This window comes from Ochotona princeps, chromosome 19, assembly GCF_030435755.1.
Source record: "Ochotona princeps isolate mOchPri1 chromosome 19, mOchPri1.hap1, whole genome shotgun sequence".
Lineage (NCBI taxonomy): Eukaryota > Metazoa > Chordata > Mammalia > Lagomorpha > Ochotonidae > Ochotona > Ochotona princeps.
Window position 1 is genome coordinate 19,347,663 of NC_080850.1, and position 15,976 is coordinate 19,363,638.

At 39.6% G+C, this 15,976-nt stretch overlaps 1 long non-coding RNA gene across 1 annotated transcript in view; it reads right to left on the reverse strand.

Annotated features, from left to right (window-relative positions):
• LOC131482639 (uncharacterized) overlaps positions 1 to 15,976 on the reverse strand; it is a 306,389-nt gene that overhangs the window by 186,213 nt on the left and 104,200 nt on the right. The window contains exon 2 of the long non-coding RNA XR_009247186.1: positions 1,643 to 1,857. This is a non-coding gene — a long non-coding RNA (uncharacterized LOC131482639). The remainder of the gene's footprint in view (positions 1 to 1,642; positions 1,858 to 15,976) is intronic.

A 15,976-nucleotide genomic window follows, 5' to 3' on the forward strand; every position in this document is an offset into this window, starting at 1 on the left:
TCATTTCTCTTGAGTTCCAAAGCCAATACATACACATGCTGTCTTTGTTTGTCTTCTTCCCCCCTCTTAGATTTCTCACAGGAACTTCAGAGTCAAGTTACCAAAGAAACAAAACTTGATGGATAGCACTATGGCACAGTACCTTAAGCATCCTTCTATAATCCTAGTCTCCAACAGTGGCAGTGGCTTATATACCAGCTACTATGCCTCTGATTCAGTTCCCTGCTAACATACTTGGGAAACCAGCAGAGGATGATCGAAGCAGTAGAACCCCTACAACTACCTGGGAGACACAGTTCCAAATTCCCAGTTTTGCCCTGGCCCAACCCCAGCCATTGCTACCACGTTGTGAATATATCAGTAATGAAAAATTCATCTCTCTTTCACTCTTTCTCTTTCTGCATCTCAATGTTTGTGTAACTTTGTCTTTCAAACTAATTGATTTTTAAAAAACACAGTTCATCATCTTTCCACCAGATCTCTATGTTTCTCCAGCCTTCCACCAGCCATCCATGCAGCTACCCAGTCCAGAATTTGAGAGCCATCTTCTCTCTCCTCTGAGGCCTACACCCCATCAGTATTGCTTCCCAGTGCTTTTCTCTGCACCCCTACTTCCACCACTTTAGTTGAGATCATTACTGGTCACTTTATGGAACACCCAGACTCTAATCCATTTTTCCATGCAGAAACCAAAACCACATTTCCAAAATGCACATCCCAACATATCCTCCCTTACTACTGGTTAAAGGTCTCTGGTGGGATCCCAATATACTTAGGACGTGAAAACCTATGGCCTACAAGACTCTCCCTCATCTCCACAGCTTCTGCCCCTTATTTCTCCAGGTACCTAGGCATCTTTCAGATCCCTAAATAAACTAAACTTTCTCTCTCATACCTCAGGATCTTTACATATGCTGTTTCCTCTGTCTAGAAGCTTCTACGTATACCTGGATTACTCATCTGAAATATTTCTCCTCCAATCTCAGAGACCAGGTTGGAATTTCTGAAATATTTACTCCCATGGTGTCACACAGAGCTTTACACGCTTTTCTGATCCCACCCACGCTCACCACATAATGTCAATTGGAACTTTGTTGGTTGATGCATCTGTAATACTTCATAGAAAAATGGAAAAACACACAATAAATACTTGGCTAGTATGTTAATAAATTAAGGGTCAAATAAAAACTACCAGACTCCATGGTATAAGAAAGAAAGTGGGAAAGGGCAATTGTCCTATTGAAGCTTTGGAAGACAGATTCTAACATCCCCTCCTGTGTCCCAGTATGAATATCCTCACCTGAACTCTCATTAATGACTCTCCTTTCATTTTACTAATTTCTTATCAATTCCTCTGTTTTCCAACTCAGAATGCCAAGAAGCCCGAAGCTTTCTAGAGAGTTACTTCCTCAGAAAACCGCAATGGCATGCAACCGTGGTCTGTATCTTCATCCACCACCCAATATGAATTGGGGATTTTACTGCATGGACTGGAAAAGCTGAAGTTTTTCATTGTGTGATTAAAAGTTCCAAGTTGTGGACAAATGCTTTAGCAAAAAAAGAGGTATCTCAGGAGAACTTTATCAACCTAGTTGGAACAGTCAAGCACTTTTTCAAACACAAGAAAACAAACTGATCTTACCTTCAGGCTTTGGGGAGTACTCTGGGGTCAGACTACTTCACACTGCACCATGGTGAGGCTGGCTTGGAAGGATTCTCAGACGCCTGTGCTGCAAGTGTGGTCCACAGCCTTATTCTCATTGACAACAGAGCAGACGTTCAGGGTAAAATGTGGAAACTTCTAGGGCCAGTTAACATGGTTGCAGAGTTTTTCTTGTACCTTAGAGAAGAATCAGTCTGCAAAATAAGAAAGAGTTTAAACACAAATTTTAAAAACTAATCTTTTACTACAGATATTTGGGCCACCAGTAGGACAGATGGCCAAGAGATGAATTCACTGTGAAGGGCCTCCTTTCAATCACTGGTAGTTGTAAGCTTCAATAAGAAAAGTTTTACAAGAACTTGGTCAAGCCAATTCAAGAGAATTCAGATAAAATATATTTATAACAAAAGAAAAACCAGTTCTTTACACAAATGTAATTATGCAAAACTGCTCTGCTCCTGCTCAGCTGTCATGTAGTAATACTCATTGTAGTTGTTAGTTAGAAAGCTCCACTCTGGGCCAGGCCATTTAACTCACGGGCATATATTATTTAATACTTCAGAATTCTTTGAAGCAAGTATTATTATAATCTCCACTTTAAAATGGGAAACTTGGAAAAACACAGTTTAATTAACTTGTGTAAGGTCATACATCCAGCAACTTATGACATCTGGATAGAAGATTCAATACCAAATTTGCATTAAACCTTAACCCCTAAATCTGTACTGCATACTCTTTAACATTCCATCCATATAATTGGCCTTTATCATGCAAAGGAAACACCAAGACAACTGAAGTACAAAACAGCAGAAAAAACACTGCATTTTCAGACTACATCCTTTGGTCCAGTCTATATTAATGACTCCTACAACATAAGGTTACACTTAAATAGCAGAATGATTGTCATCTAACTGTTTATGAAGGACTATACTACTGCAATAATATGTGAAAATCTGTGCGGGGACAGGATTTTGCGAGGAGGAAAAGAAACCCCAGAGCCTATGGAACTGCACTGTATAACAGTAACAATAATAATATGCAGTTTAACAATGATTATAGAATATTGAAATTACATTTTTCATTTATAAAATAGGGATAATCATATTGAGTACATGAGAGGTTGAAATAGAAAATGAATATGATAATTCTTCTGACTCTAGTTTCCTAGATCCTGGGAAGCAATGGTGATGACTCAAGTAACTGGATTCCTATCATGTACACAGAAGATCTATATTGAGTTCCTTGCTCTTAGGTTTCACCCTGGCTTAGCCCTGGCCACTGGGGGCATGTGAAGTGAGAATCAAAACATAGGATGTCTCCCTCTCTCTCTCTCTCTCTCTCTCTCTCTCTCTCTCTCTCTCTCTCTCTCTCACTTGCTTCCTCCCTCACTCCTCTCCTCCTCCCTTCCCTTCCTCCATCTCTCTATATGTTGCTGTGTATGTGTATGGATGTGTATGTCCATACAGCCCTCTGGCCCTCAAATGCACATTTTTGAAGGCAGAATATGAAAATTCTCTAGCAATTTTAAAGAATTCTTGGCTCAGTGTTACCAGTTACTAGTATCTTAGAAAAGTGAGACTTGACTATGTCTATCTCAGAGAAGATTGAAAATAATTAGATTGTTTTATCTATTTTTATTGAGAAATACAAAGTAATTTTTTCATTTCAGTTAATAATAGCAGCAACTACCCTTTGTCAACCCAGAATTATGTCGTGATTTTTAACAGGCATGGAAGACATACTTCCTTCCTTCAAAGAGTTTCCCGTTTTATCCAAGCAGCACTACTCATACACATTGAAAAGTCAGAGAGCACTGCAAGAGCAAGCAAATAACCCAAGATGAGATGAGCTGGGACAAATTCAAAAGGAGAAAAGATCACTAACAAGTAGTTCAGAAAGATCTCATTAAGGAGGCAAGACTTTTGTTCAGCATAATTCCATAGGAATTGAATGCCAAGGCTGAAAAATACTAAGAGATCAGTTTCTGCCACCTGGATATGGAAAAAGGGAAGTCTCAATGACAGGAAACGACTTGCCCAAGCCCTTAAAATACATGTGAGAAATCTGATCACAGGCTTCCTCCTCGTCACCAACTTGTCAGAACAGCTATGGAATGAGGATATGATTGGCACATCCATCTATGGCTGGATGAAGGAAGGTGACTTACTTAGTAAGCACCTTCTGCTCCTCTGAGAGAAGTCAGTCCTGCCTGGAGAGTTAAAATACGGAGTAATGAATAGGAATGCATACTTCACATGCCCTACTGGCTGAAACACTATCTATTAGACAAATTGTGCACCATGGGAATCTGTGAGAGCACAAAACATCTCCAGAGGCTGCTGACAAAGACTATAGTACAATTGGTCAAATGCAATTCACAGCTGCTCCAAATAGTGTCCCTCTTCCCTCACCTACCCATCTCCAACATTCAAATAGCAACTCTAAAAAAGAGGAGGGGTGGGGAGAGGCGGCTTTCAGGACTGAAGTCTCTGAATCTGGACAAGACAGCACCTCTGCAAAAGTAAGCTGGAGCTGCATGGTTAAGACAAGAGCAGAAAAGCCACAGACACCCACCCCTAAGACCTGCACCATCATAGGTCCAGATGCTGCTTCTCAAGGTGAAGTTGAAAGCTACTTCAAGAGAGACCTGAACAAATGGAGGGCAGAAATGGGACCTGCTTTCAGCCCCAGGATATTGTCTCTATTCCCATACTGATGTTCAAACATCTAAGTACTTAAGAATGCAGGCATAATTAGCTAGAGCACACCCTCCAGCCAAGCTGTGGATCTCTGCCCATGAGACACTCTTTCTTTCTCTGCCCAGGCCCTTGGCAGGCAAGAGACTCCACAGAACAACCCTCCACCTCCCCAGGTAGTCTGCTGAATGGGCAAAAGGCCACTGACATGCCAGAATCCTTGCTTCCCCTGGGGCTTCACTGTATCTGGAGCCTGCTACTTGTAAAAATGGCCCCTGTAGACACAGCTAAATGTCACTGCCATGCCCTAACCCTGCTCTCCGCAAAGCAATACATCTCAATCTAAAACATGTCGTTGGAGATAAAAACCAAAGAATGTGACAATTTCTCAGGAATTTTGAGCCACTACACCCAGTTTGTGCCTGGTAATGACTGAAGGTTTCTCTTTATCCATGAACTTCTCAAAGGAAACACAAACAAACCTCAGTGCATTTGTTAATAACACCTCAGTGTTCTGGGAGCTGAGCTCTGAAAGGATGAGAGTCTGGTCAACTGAGTTCAGAGGGCCAGAAATGAATGATATTCCCTGCATCAGTTTCACTTTCTTTAGTCGCACAGTGCAATGGCAAATCCCTGCTTAACTGCCCCTCTCCCACCACTACAACCTTAGATCTGGACCTTACTCCAGACCCTATTTCTAGATCGCTTAGGTCAATATAGCCAATTAAGTCTCCTTACTCTTTTCAACTTCAATCAATTTCTAGCAATGTACTTGTAGGCACTCTGAAATATCTAGCTTCCACAGGAAAAATATGTGCTAGGTTATCAGATGGTTTGCAGACAAAGATGAAGTGATACATGATATACAACCACCATTCTGTGTTGTTGCTTCTTCACTGCTTTTATGTACGCTACATCAATGCAACAACAAGCTTTCAGAACCACTGTCTCCATTGGGCTGTAAGATTACGAACATATTCATCGACTGTCATATAGTAAATGCATAGCAACTATCTGAATGAAGGAAAGAGAAAGAGAGAAATGCATAAAGAGCACATGTAAGTTGTCCATCATGGGTCAAAGACAAAAACAGTATTCTGATCTTGGATAACAGTCTTTCTGATGGTCGCTATTATTTCTCTCCAGCTACTAGAATCACATACATTGAAGCAAAGTTCCCCACATTCCAGACAAGGAAGAAGAGTCATGTTGCTGCCACTCCCTCATTCCATACTTACAAGCATATAGAAACCACAGAAAGAGGCTCTATTCTGTGCCCTTGAAAAGTCTTTGAGGTAGAAACCAGGAAGAAATACGTATCAGAAGTTACTCAGAATATCTTAGCCATAGCTAAACAACAGTGGTATGCTCCCAATGCCTTACGAATGACTTGATGCTGTAGATTATCTCCTTGAATTACTACTGACCCCATGAAAGAACTGAAGATTCCAACTTCACTGAAATTAAGCTGCACTCCTCTTCCCTCCAGGCACAGAATAAAGGGTAAATTCACTTATTTTCAGTTCTCCTAGGAATACAGATGCACAAAATATAGGATAGATTCACTTAAGAAAAAATATGGAGTCATGTCTTTTGCCCGTACAAACTGGCACACAGATAACATACCCACCTGACATACACATTCTCTTCTGAATTTCACAGCCTTTCCCCAACTAATTATTTTTTATTATTTTTCTGTTAACATTTTAAACATAGAATGTGAGTATGTTTTTATGGGACTCAGTAAAATATTTCAACACATATGCACAGCAATAACCTCAGCCAATTTTTAAAAATAAACTTAGGCCCAAGGTTCACATATTTAGAAAGCCAAAAAAAGCCTACCTCTTTCTCTCTCTTTGTCTCTCTCTCTCTCTCCCATATTCTCCTTGAAAATCCAATATAATTTAAGTAGGTTTCCCAACCCTCTAGAATTCCCTCAACAAACTTTATTCTTCCTTACATATTTTAGAATGATAAATCTATGGTTACTTTGTCCATTCTTTTAATAAACATCTTACAGGGTACTTAGCACATATTAGGTCCCAGCAAATGCTTATTTGAGTAAGTAAGAATGTGATCACAAAATCTACATTCAAGGACATTATGTGGTCATATTACAGATTGTCATTTTGTTCTTCCTAGCAATTTTTTGAACTTAGGATCTAGTGGTTTTTCGACTTACTACTTGTGAATTCTATGTTTTGTGGAGGCTTAGCCTGGTCATTATTAAAATAAAAATGAATTGACCTTGTTTCATGGCTTCTCGTTTACGGAAATACATAGTGATGGAGTACTGGGGACTACCATATCCAGATCTGGGGATACAATGCAACATGCATCCCTGCTTCCAAAAAAAAGATGGACTCCCAATGAAACTGTTGGAAATGTGTAGACAATGGGATGCTGGACTGTCTGACATTGTCTGGGGCACACTTAAATAAGAGACTGATGGAATTATGACTCCTTATGCAGGACTGTACTACTGTAGCAACACGGGGAAAATCTGTTAGGAGGTGGAAGTTTGGAGAGGAATCCCACTCTATATGAAATCATATCACAAAATTCAAAAATTCAAAATAAAAACATAACAGAAAAGAAGAAAAACTGAAAGTAATTCATTGCAAAAATTCAAAGAAAAATAAGAAAAGCAGAGGAAGGAGTCAGAGTAGGGTGGGAAGTACTACACTCGTTAAGTCTATATATAGGAAATGCATGGAAAGATAAACAAAAGCTAGTTTACAAGTGTCACAACTGTGGCCACAGGTGTTAGCTAATTTACCCATTCATACCATGCTAGTTACAGTAGTACTAAGCTTAACTCAAGTTTCGCTAAACCTAAGCAGTGCGGTTTTTGCTAACCCAGCCCAGCCAGGGGCATAGGGAGTGGCTTTCTGTTCAGACTCCACTTGGTTACACTGTCTTAAATCTCAAAACTAGCTGCTGTCCTACATTTTCAGAATTCAGAATCCCCTTGTGATTTCAAAATACTGTTTCTGCAAAGAACAATGCAGGTGGTCAACAGCCCACTAGGCACCCTGACATTCTACCTGGGCACATTCTATCCTGCACTTCCTGCTGTGGCAAATTGTTGGTACCAGACTGGGTGACAATCCTTGGGTGCATAAGAAGAAAAGCTGCAACAAACTTCTCATGCTGATAAAAGGCAAAGTTTGAAACAAAATAATGTGAACTCCCACTGCTCCCGAATTAATCAAGGAAATGTATTTTTCTTTCTTAAAAAAGGAAAAGAAGAAAAATAGAACATCTTGTTCTTTGCAGCTGCTAAAAAGTTTTCTTTTACATTTAAAAGGACAAGTAAAACCACTTACTTGTTCTTACTTTGTTTTTCCAAAAAAAACACATTGCTTCTTCAAAATAGAATTTTCTGTTTGCAGACTGGTCCAAGCCAATATGACTGACCTCCTATATTTCATTTTTAGTAACTTTTCATTTTCCTATCATTGCTCATAAAGTCACATTCCAAGGCTTGTGTTGTGGTTTCTACAGGATTAGGGACAGTTTCCTAGCAAAGGGACTTATTGGCAGCACTTCCACCTCAGGTCTTCACTCAGGTCATCATTCTATACCACAATTGAGATCTTCAAATGGAAATCTGGGGTTGCAAAGACTGCCTCCAAGACGTAGCCTAAATCCCAATCTACAAGTATCAGAACTCTAAAATTTAATTCTTTTAAAGAAAAAAGAACTGATTCTTTTTTCCTCAAAATTGAAAGATACCATAGCAACCAATATTTTTTAATCTTAAACTTTACAATTTTAAGAAAATCTTCATAGTCTGAAACTGACATTCTTAAAGGCAACATTTAAGTCATTATGTAGTGTCATAACCAAAAAAAGTGATAAATTACTTTCATCTTACTTATAACAAAGAAAATTTTAAAACCTCTCCATTTCTATTTCTTCCTCCCTGTGAAGAAGAGTAATAAAAACATGGAGGACTACGCTGTCATCTGAAGAAGATCCTGCAAAACCAAGCCACACATTCAGGCATTGGGAAGGGAAATATACACAGAATGCTCAAGAAAACTCTATAAGTAAGGATAACACACAAGAAAAAATGCCTGTAAAGTTATACGAGAAGGGGTGGGGGAGGTGTGGAAATAAAGTTCATACAGGGAAGGCAGAGAACAGAGCTGGGGAACACAGAGATTATGGGTCACAAAATTGGCAAATCAAAGAACATTACCTGAGAGTGGAGGAGAAAAGTACAAATCAAGTGGATCTGCTCTAGTAGACAGGAGAGAAAATGAAGAGTTGTATACTCTAAATACATTTTCAACGATGCAAGCCCCACTGCAGAACAGAGAATTGTGTCTGCTTGTGTAGCTTCAATGCCAAGTCAGGGTCAGACAGAAATCAGAAGGATGAATATGAGAAGTACACTCACGTCCTCTGTATAGGATAACCCACCTCACATTTTAACAAAAGTTCTATTTATCTGTCAAAGTTTCTCTCAACTTCTCCCCAAAACATTTCCCAGATCCCCTTGGTCTAATTAACCTCATCTTTATTCATAATGTGTGTTTCCACTTTCCTATATTTCAGCCAGTGCTATATGTCTGATTTGCTTAGAATTATCCTTCTGAACTTTTTTCCCAGGCAACAGTGGCAACCCTCAGGGAAGGTGCAAGTGACGGCTCATACATACAGGTTTATTTACACTGGTTGCAATCCCTTCAAGTGGAGAAATGACCAGGAGTGTCCATATCCCAAAATCCTCTGGTAATGGTAACGAGGCTTTTCCTGTGGGCCACAGCTTCATTCCTGACCCAGATAACCTTGCCAGTCACCATAATTCCAGGCTCCATAAGAAAACTGCATATTTACAGCTATTATAATACACCCATTTCCTGCTTTCAGAGTGCACTCGCCAGCACTGCATCCTAAAATCCCATACATGCACCCAAGTGCTGCATTGCTTATCACAGACCATGGTTTCAGGACAGCCTTTAGGTTCACTTTTCTCTGGGAGATAGGAGAAATAAACCTTATCTCTTCAACCAACTTCAAATTAGCATAAAATGTTTCAATTTTCCTTTAAAATGATGACTTCCGACAGGCTGCCTAATCTAAACTCAGTGTCTATGGCAGAAAGAAGTTTTCATCTTCAAGGTGAGCTTTGTTCCCACCTTACCTTTCAAAACGTTAATCAATAGGCACACTTTAACCTCAAACAAGAGGAAAAATCAGTTTGCATTTCTAACAGACACAGAAGACATCTTATGCATCTGACATGGGGAGTTTATAGTGGATATTACACACTTCCTTAATATAATCAGACCCTACACTATGGTGTCCTGTGGTGTCCATAGTATACCCTGTGATATCTAGTCTCTTTCATGTCATCAGTGTAACTTCTAAAGCTAACAGCCTTTTTTTTTTTTTTATCATATTAAATGTGGTATAGTATTACTTACATTACAGAAAAGACATCCCAGTGGGGTGAGAGGGAAGAGAGAAAAAGTACTCACACCCTTTCCTGAAATCCTCCTCATATCTTTAATTTACCTAGGATTTTTTTCAAGCAAGAAAATTTGGTAACTTTATAGAACTCCTATTGGAACAAGTTAGACTGATTTGTTTTAAGAGAATGGCCATGTGAGCCAGATGTCCATTATGTAGACATGTCCCCAAAGGAAGTGAAATTGACTCCACTCTCCAAGGAATAACACATATACATAAAGCATTTGTGAATGTTATTCAGCACTGGAAGAGGAAGGAGTGCTGTCAATTGCCACAATTTGACAAGTATCAAGGATATTTTGCAAAATGAAATAAGCCAGGTTATAGTACCCACCAGCATAAATTGGGGTCAGTTATGGGAGTGGGCCAGGCTGGGCCAGTTCATAACATCCACTGGCAGATCTGAAAACCAGGAGGGGGTGCAGTTTAAGCCAAGTTGGGCGGCAAAACCAATCAGTCCACATTAGGGCCAGTGGGCTGGGCTAGACTGCAGCACCCACCAGCAGGAGCTAGAACCAGAAGCAGGCTGGAGAGAGCCAGACTGAAGCACCCACTGGTGGATCCTGAGGTGAGGCAAGCCATACCAGCCTGAGCATTGGGTACTGGCTCCTTGGGCCCCAGTGGTGGGGGTTCCAGCAGGGCCCGGTTCATCTGAACCGGGTCTTTGGGCCTGCCAGTACAGTGGGAGTCACTTGTGTGAACTCCGGGGGTGGAAGGTCCAGCAGGACACAGATTGCCTGGTCTGGGTCCTTGGACCTGCCTGCATGGTGGATTTGGGGGGCCCAAGTCACCAAGGGCTTGACCTCCTCAGTAAAGGAAACAGAGCAGTGGACAGCAGGTCCGGACACACATGGAGGAAAGAGATGGCAGTCCACTGAGGCCCACAGAGGAGATCTGGCGTCATGTCAGAGGAAGGAGAACAGGGCAAATTGGACCTCTACCCCAGCCAAACGATGACAGCAAAAATCAGAGGTAATGCAGATTCTAAGATCAACTGTATAAGCCGATGGACATTGGAAGGATTCTCTCATTCTTCAATCGATGGGATTGACAGCATTTCAGAATTTTGGAAACCACTTGGGCAGAACTCTCAGAGCGTGTACCACATCGGGATCCTGGGTTGATACTGGGTGGCCTGTCCCTATCCCCAGATACTGGGATGGTTGGGAAGCTGGGTCTGGTTTCTACGCTTCTCTCCCCACTTCCCCCTGATACATGAAGAAGAAATGGAAAAATTGGAAACAACGATCACACCCACTTTCTCCTAAACCTCGATCCTTCCCACATTGATTACCAATGTAAACATCATTAAAAATTAAAACTTAAAAAAATTTTTTAAATGCAAGTGGGGAAAAGAAACCAACAGAAGATTCAAAGGAGAGGAAACATATAAAACAGTCCATGCTACTATGGGAAGGATGATCCTCAGATTGCTAAGCCATTCCTGGAAATACAACTTGTGCAACTTCCTGGAAAGTATTTATCTTGACAAGAATATTAAATTGCTTTTATTCTTTGACTCATAAACAAGATTTTCAATTAAAATAATGTTCACAAGTAAAACACATTTTTAATAAATTCCCACAGCATAATTAGTTACTAGATCAAGAATTTCAAGGAAAAAACTTGATATTCAGTGTTAAGAAAATAATCTATACCTTGTAACTCACTTTCCATTTATATTATTTCACCATAAAAACTACATTTATAAGGAATTACAGCAGTATGGAAATGATTCAGTAATAGATACATAACACAAAGGACAAAAAGATAGTCAACTTCATTTTTATTACTTGAAATGATTTAAACAGAGTGTGTGTATATCTGTGGGTGTGTACTGAAAAGTCCTAAAGTAAAGAAATTCTAAGATGAACATACTATTATGGGTGGTTATTTTTTTTTCTAAGATCTTTTTCTGAATTTCCACATTTTCTACATTGAAACTATATTTCTCACAAAAGGAAAATAAGATGTGTGTGTATATATATACATACATATACATATATGCATGCATATATATATAAAAAACATTTAAGTATCACTAATCTAAAATAAAGGGCAGAGAAAATGGGTTAAACTGTTGTAAGAAAGTGAGGACATGTTTGTTCCATTCACGCCAAAGCAGTAAATTTCATTATTCTTAAGTATGTCAACGTTCTGACAAACTATTATCATCTGATATAACACACAAATTTTAGAATTTTTAACGTACCTTATAATGATATTTACAATCATATCATGAGAACAGTATTAGTTACAAAGCTATAGAAACCAAAATCCCCACCCTCAAAGAATCTAGTATTGGGGAGGTCAAAGCACTGAGATCCAACTGGAAGACTACAGGGGAAAGCCTTGAGATTATGTACCTGGGAGGGGAAAAAGAACCCATTCATTCATTTATTCACTTATTTATTCAGCAAACACTTACTAAGCACCTATTATTCTCAAGCACTATTTAATTTCCTGGTTCCACCATCCTGATGACACTGTGGAAATTAATAAGTAAACAGAAAAGTATATAAAGAATTAGAATTTAAATAAACTATATAAACATCATCAAAAATAAAATTTAAAAAAAAAGAATTACAATTTAACACTGTATAGAAAACAAGGTCAAGAGAATGGGTCAGGGGATCAGACAAAACCTCTCCCAGGAGGTGTCATCTGAGCTGAGGTTCACAGTGTAAAGCAACCAGGCACACCAAGAAAGAAGAAAACCAGCAGGCAAGACTGAGCCTGTGCTGTGCACAGGCTGAAGGAGTGATGCACCTGGAGCCAGTTGGCAAGTAGAGAAGAATGCACTGTGGATGGAAATGAGACAGAAACCCCGTTGGGACGGAAACTGGCTGTTACATATAGATTAGGCAGAAATCTGAGCTCTGTGCTCACGTTTGACAGCTTTAAAAGGAAGTAAACATGGATGTCAGCAGACATTCTTGAACATAGGTGAGGAGTTAGAGACCCCAAGAAGCCGCAGTAAATCTGAGTCCACTTAAGCCATTTTCCCTCGTGTTATACAGGAGCAATGTGAAGTAACGGGGAGGAAAGAATCTGAGGGTGAAATGCACAGTGCGCACAGAAAGTACCACTGTTCTGGAAAGACAACGATCTTTCCAGAGGAAAGATCGAGGAGAAGGCAGAGAGAAGACAGAGGAGAAGGCATTCTCATACTAGAAATATGAATCTATTAGTTCTAGATGGATGTATTCTAGTCATTCTGGCAGTTAACCATCCAATCTAGCTTTTTTTCAACAAGATGATTTTCTCTTTCCGATCGTTGGCCTTTAAAAATTTCACAATAAAGTATTTTCTTATTAAAAAAATTGCACAAAAGCACTGATTCAGAACTGTAGGGTGCACTATCAGCATAATGACAGCCAAAGAACCTGAGCCATTTCCCCATCTTGCTTCCTTATTATTGTCTAATTGTTCAGAATGTCTGCCTGTATTGAAGACAAAGCAATTAAGCCCAGCAAGTGGCAACAACAGGAATCATAAAGCAGGAGGGGGAAAGGGGTCTGCTTCATTAGCAACTTGGGTATCAGCATAGAAAACATTAAAGAAAGAAACACAATTGTAATTGGAAATAATTGAATAGCACAGTTCACTTAGCTGAGGAAAATATGCTCTCTCCATTTGGAGGCTTTTTTTTCCCTGTGTCTTTTTTCACCTGGGCTCTTCAAAACGAGTTCCATAAACATTATGATACCACAGTTGAGATACCAAAGGACTCAATGAAGGCCAGTTCTTTGGATGATGGCACATTCACCCAGGGAATCCAAAAGAACTTTCTTTCTTGTTCATTGTCAACTAGCTCAGTACAAAGGGGCAAAGAACCAATGTTTCTGGTAAAAACTGATCTAGGCTTTTTCTGCCCTATTTCTCACAGTGAGTTCTAAGACCCCAAGGTCTGCTGTTGGAACACATGATTTTTTTAAGATTTTTTTTTACTGGAAATATAGATTTATAGAAAAGAGAGACAGAACACTCTTCCATCTGTTGGTTCTCTCCCCAAATGGTCACAACAGTTGGAGCTGAGCTGATCCAAAGCCAGGAGCTTCTTCTACGTCTCTTTCATGAATGCAGGGTCCCAAGGCTTTGGACCATCTCTGATCCTTTCCCAGGCCACAAATAGGGAGCTGTATTGGAAGTGGAGCAACCAGGACACAAATTAGGGCTCATATGGGATTCTGGCATTTGCAAGAGGAGGATTACTCCATCAAGCCATTGCACCAGGCCTGGAACACATGATTCTTAAGCAGTGATCCTTGACTATACTTACACTGACAAACACAATCCCATGCTTAGAACTGAGTCTAAACATAGTTTGAAAAGCCCAACATCTAAAACCCAAGGTTCGGGCTCCGCAGCGTGACCTAGTGGCTAAGGTCCTCGCCTTGATCCCATATGGCCACTGGTTCTAATCCCGGCAGCTCCACTTCCTCTCTATCTCTCCTCCTCTCAGTATATCTGACTTTGTAAAAACAAACAAACAAAAAAAAAAAACAAAAAAAAAAACCAAGGTTCAGAAAGGAGATGGATCTGTCTCAGAGAAGATAAAGTGAAAGAGAAATGGAAAATATAGGTCCCCTGATAACAGTAACACAACATAATGATAGCTACTGAATATTATATCATCACTGTTTGGTACACATTATGTTGACTATTTTACATATGTTACAGCATTTAATTACATGAGGTTTAAGAATTATAATTTTTTATTAATGAAAAAACTATGCAATTTTCCCCCTCTTGTACAGTAAATAAAAATCAGAACTGAATCTAGTCGTATCTGACGGCAAACACGCTCACAACTGACTTTTGTATCAAGTTACAAATACAAATAGACATTCAGTTAAAATGTCAGTTTAGATGCCCATCCCCTCTACTGGAGGACCTAGACTTGATACCTGGCTCCAGCTCCTGATTCCAGCTTTTTGCTAATTGCGACGCCAGGAGACAGCAATATGAGAGACTTAGATGAAGTTCCCAACTCCAGCTGTGGCCTAGCCCAGTCCCAGTACTGCAGGTATTTGGGCAATACTCTCGTTCTCTTTTACCCGATCTCTCTCCCTTTCAGTCTCTGTTATTCTGCTTGTATGTGTGTGTTTACCTGGCCCTCAAGTAAAAAAAGCAAGTAGTATGTTCCACTGTTACCTATTACCAAACCAGAAACAAAAGAAAACAGTAGGGAAATTGGACAATTCCTTAGACCAGGAATCAATGAGATACAGCCACAGGCTGATTTTAATCCAACTCATAAGCTTAAAATGATTTTATATTTTAAATGATTAAAATATAGCAAAAGAACATTCAGTGGCATATAAAAATTATATGAAACTCCCACTTCAGTACTCATAAAAGAGTCTATGAGAATACAATCATGCCTATTCATGTATGTGTTATAAAAGAGTCTATGAGAATACAATCATGCCTATTCATGTATGTGTTATCTATGGATGCATTTGAATTTTGAAGGCAAAGCTACAGAGTTTGCAGAAACAGCATGACCTGCAAAGGCAAAAATATTAACTATCTGGATCTTTATAGGAAAAAAAAATGTTAATTACTACTGTAGCTCTTATTTAGCCCAAATGATGCCGATAAGAATATGAAGAAATGATTATGGAGATAAAAGAGCAGAAATAAGGTTTATGTGGTAAGGTCAGAGGGAGAACAGTGGCTTGCTTCACCTTAATAGTGAGCATCTTTCAGAGGTGGTATATGTTCCCAAACAATTTAGATTGTTTTAAGATTTTTTTTTTTGCAGGCGGGAGTACAACAATGGCAGCCTGATGAAATGCATGAGCCTCTGTCCTATGATAGGAGAACTTTAAAGGAAAATATCATCCAAAACCACATTGTATCCATCATGTGGCAACTGTGGGGCTGTAGTTTTCTCCTACCTGGACCACATATTTGGGCAACCAAATGGACTGAGTAGGCTGGCAGTAACCCTCCTTTCTCAAAACCAAGGAAAACAATAAAGATACTGAGTATTGAATTATATTATACTTTCCAGGGAAACACGCAAAAATTCAATTCATGGTGAATGTGTGGGAGAAGAGTGAATCAGGCTGGATCAGAAAAGTGATTTGTCCACCATTGGTCTGGTAATCCCCTAGCTGCA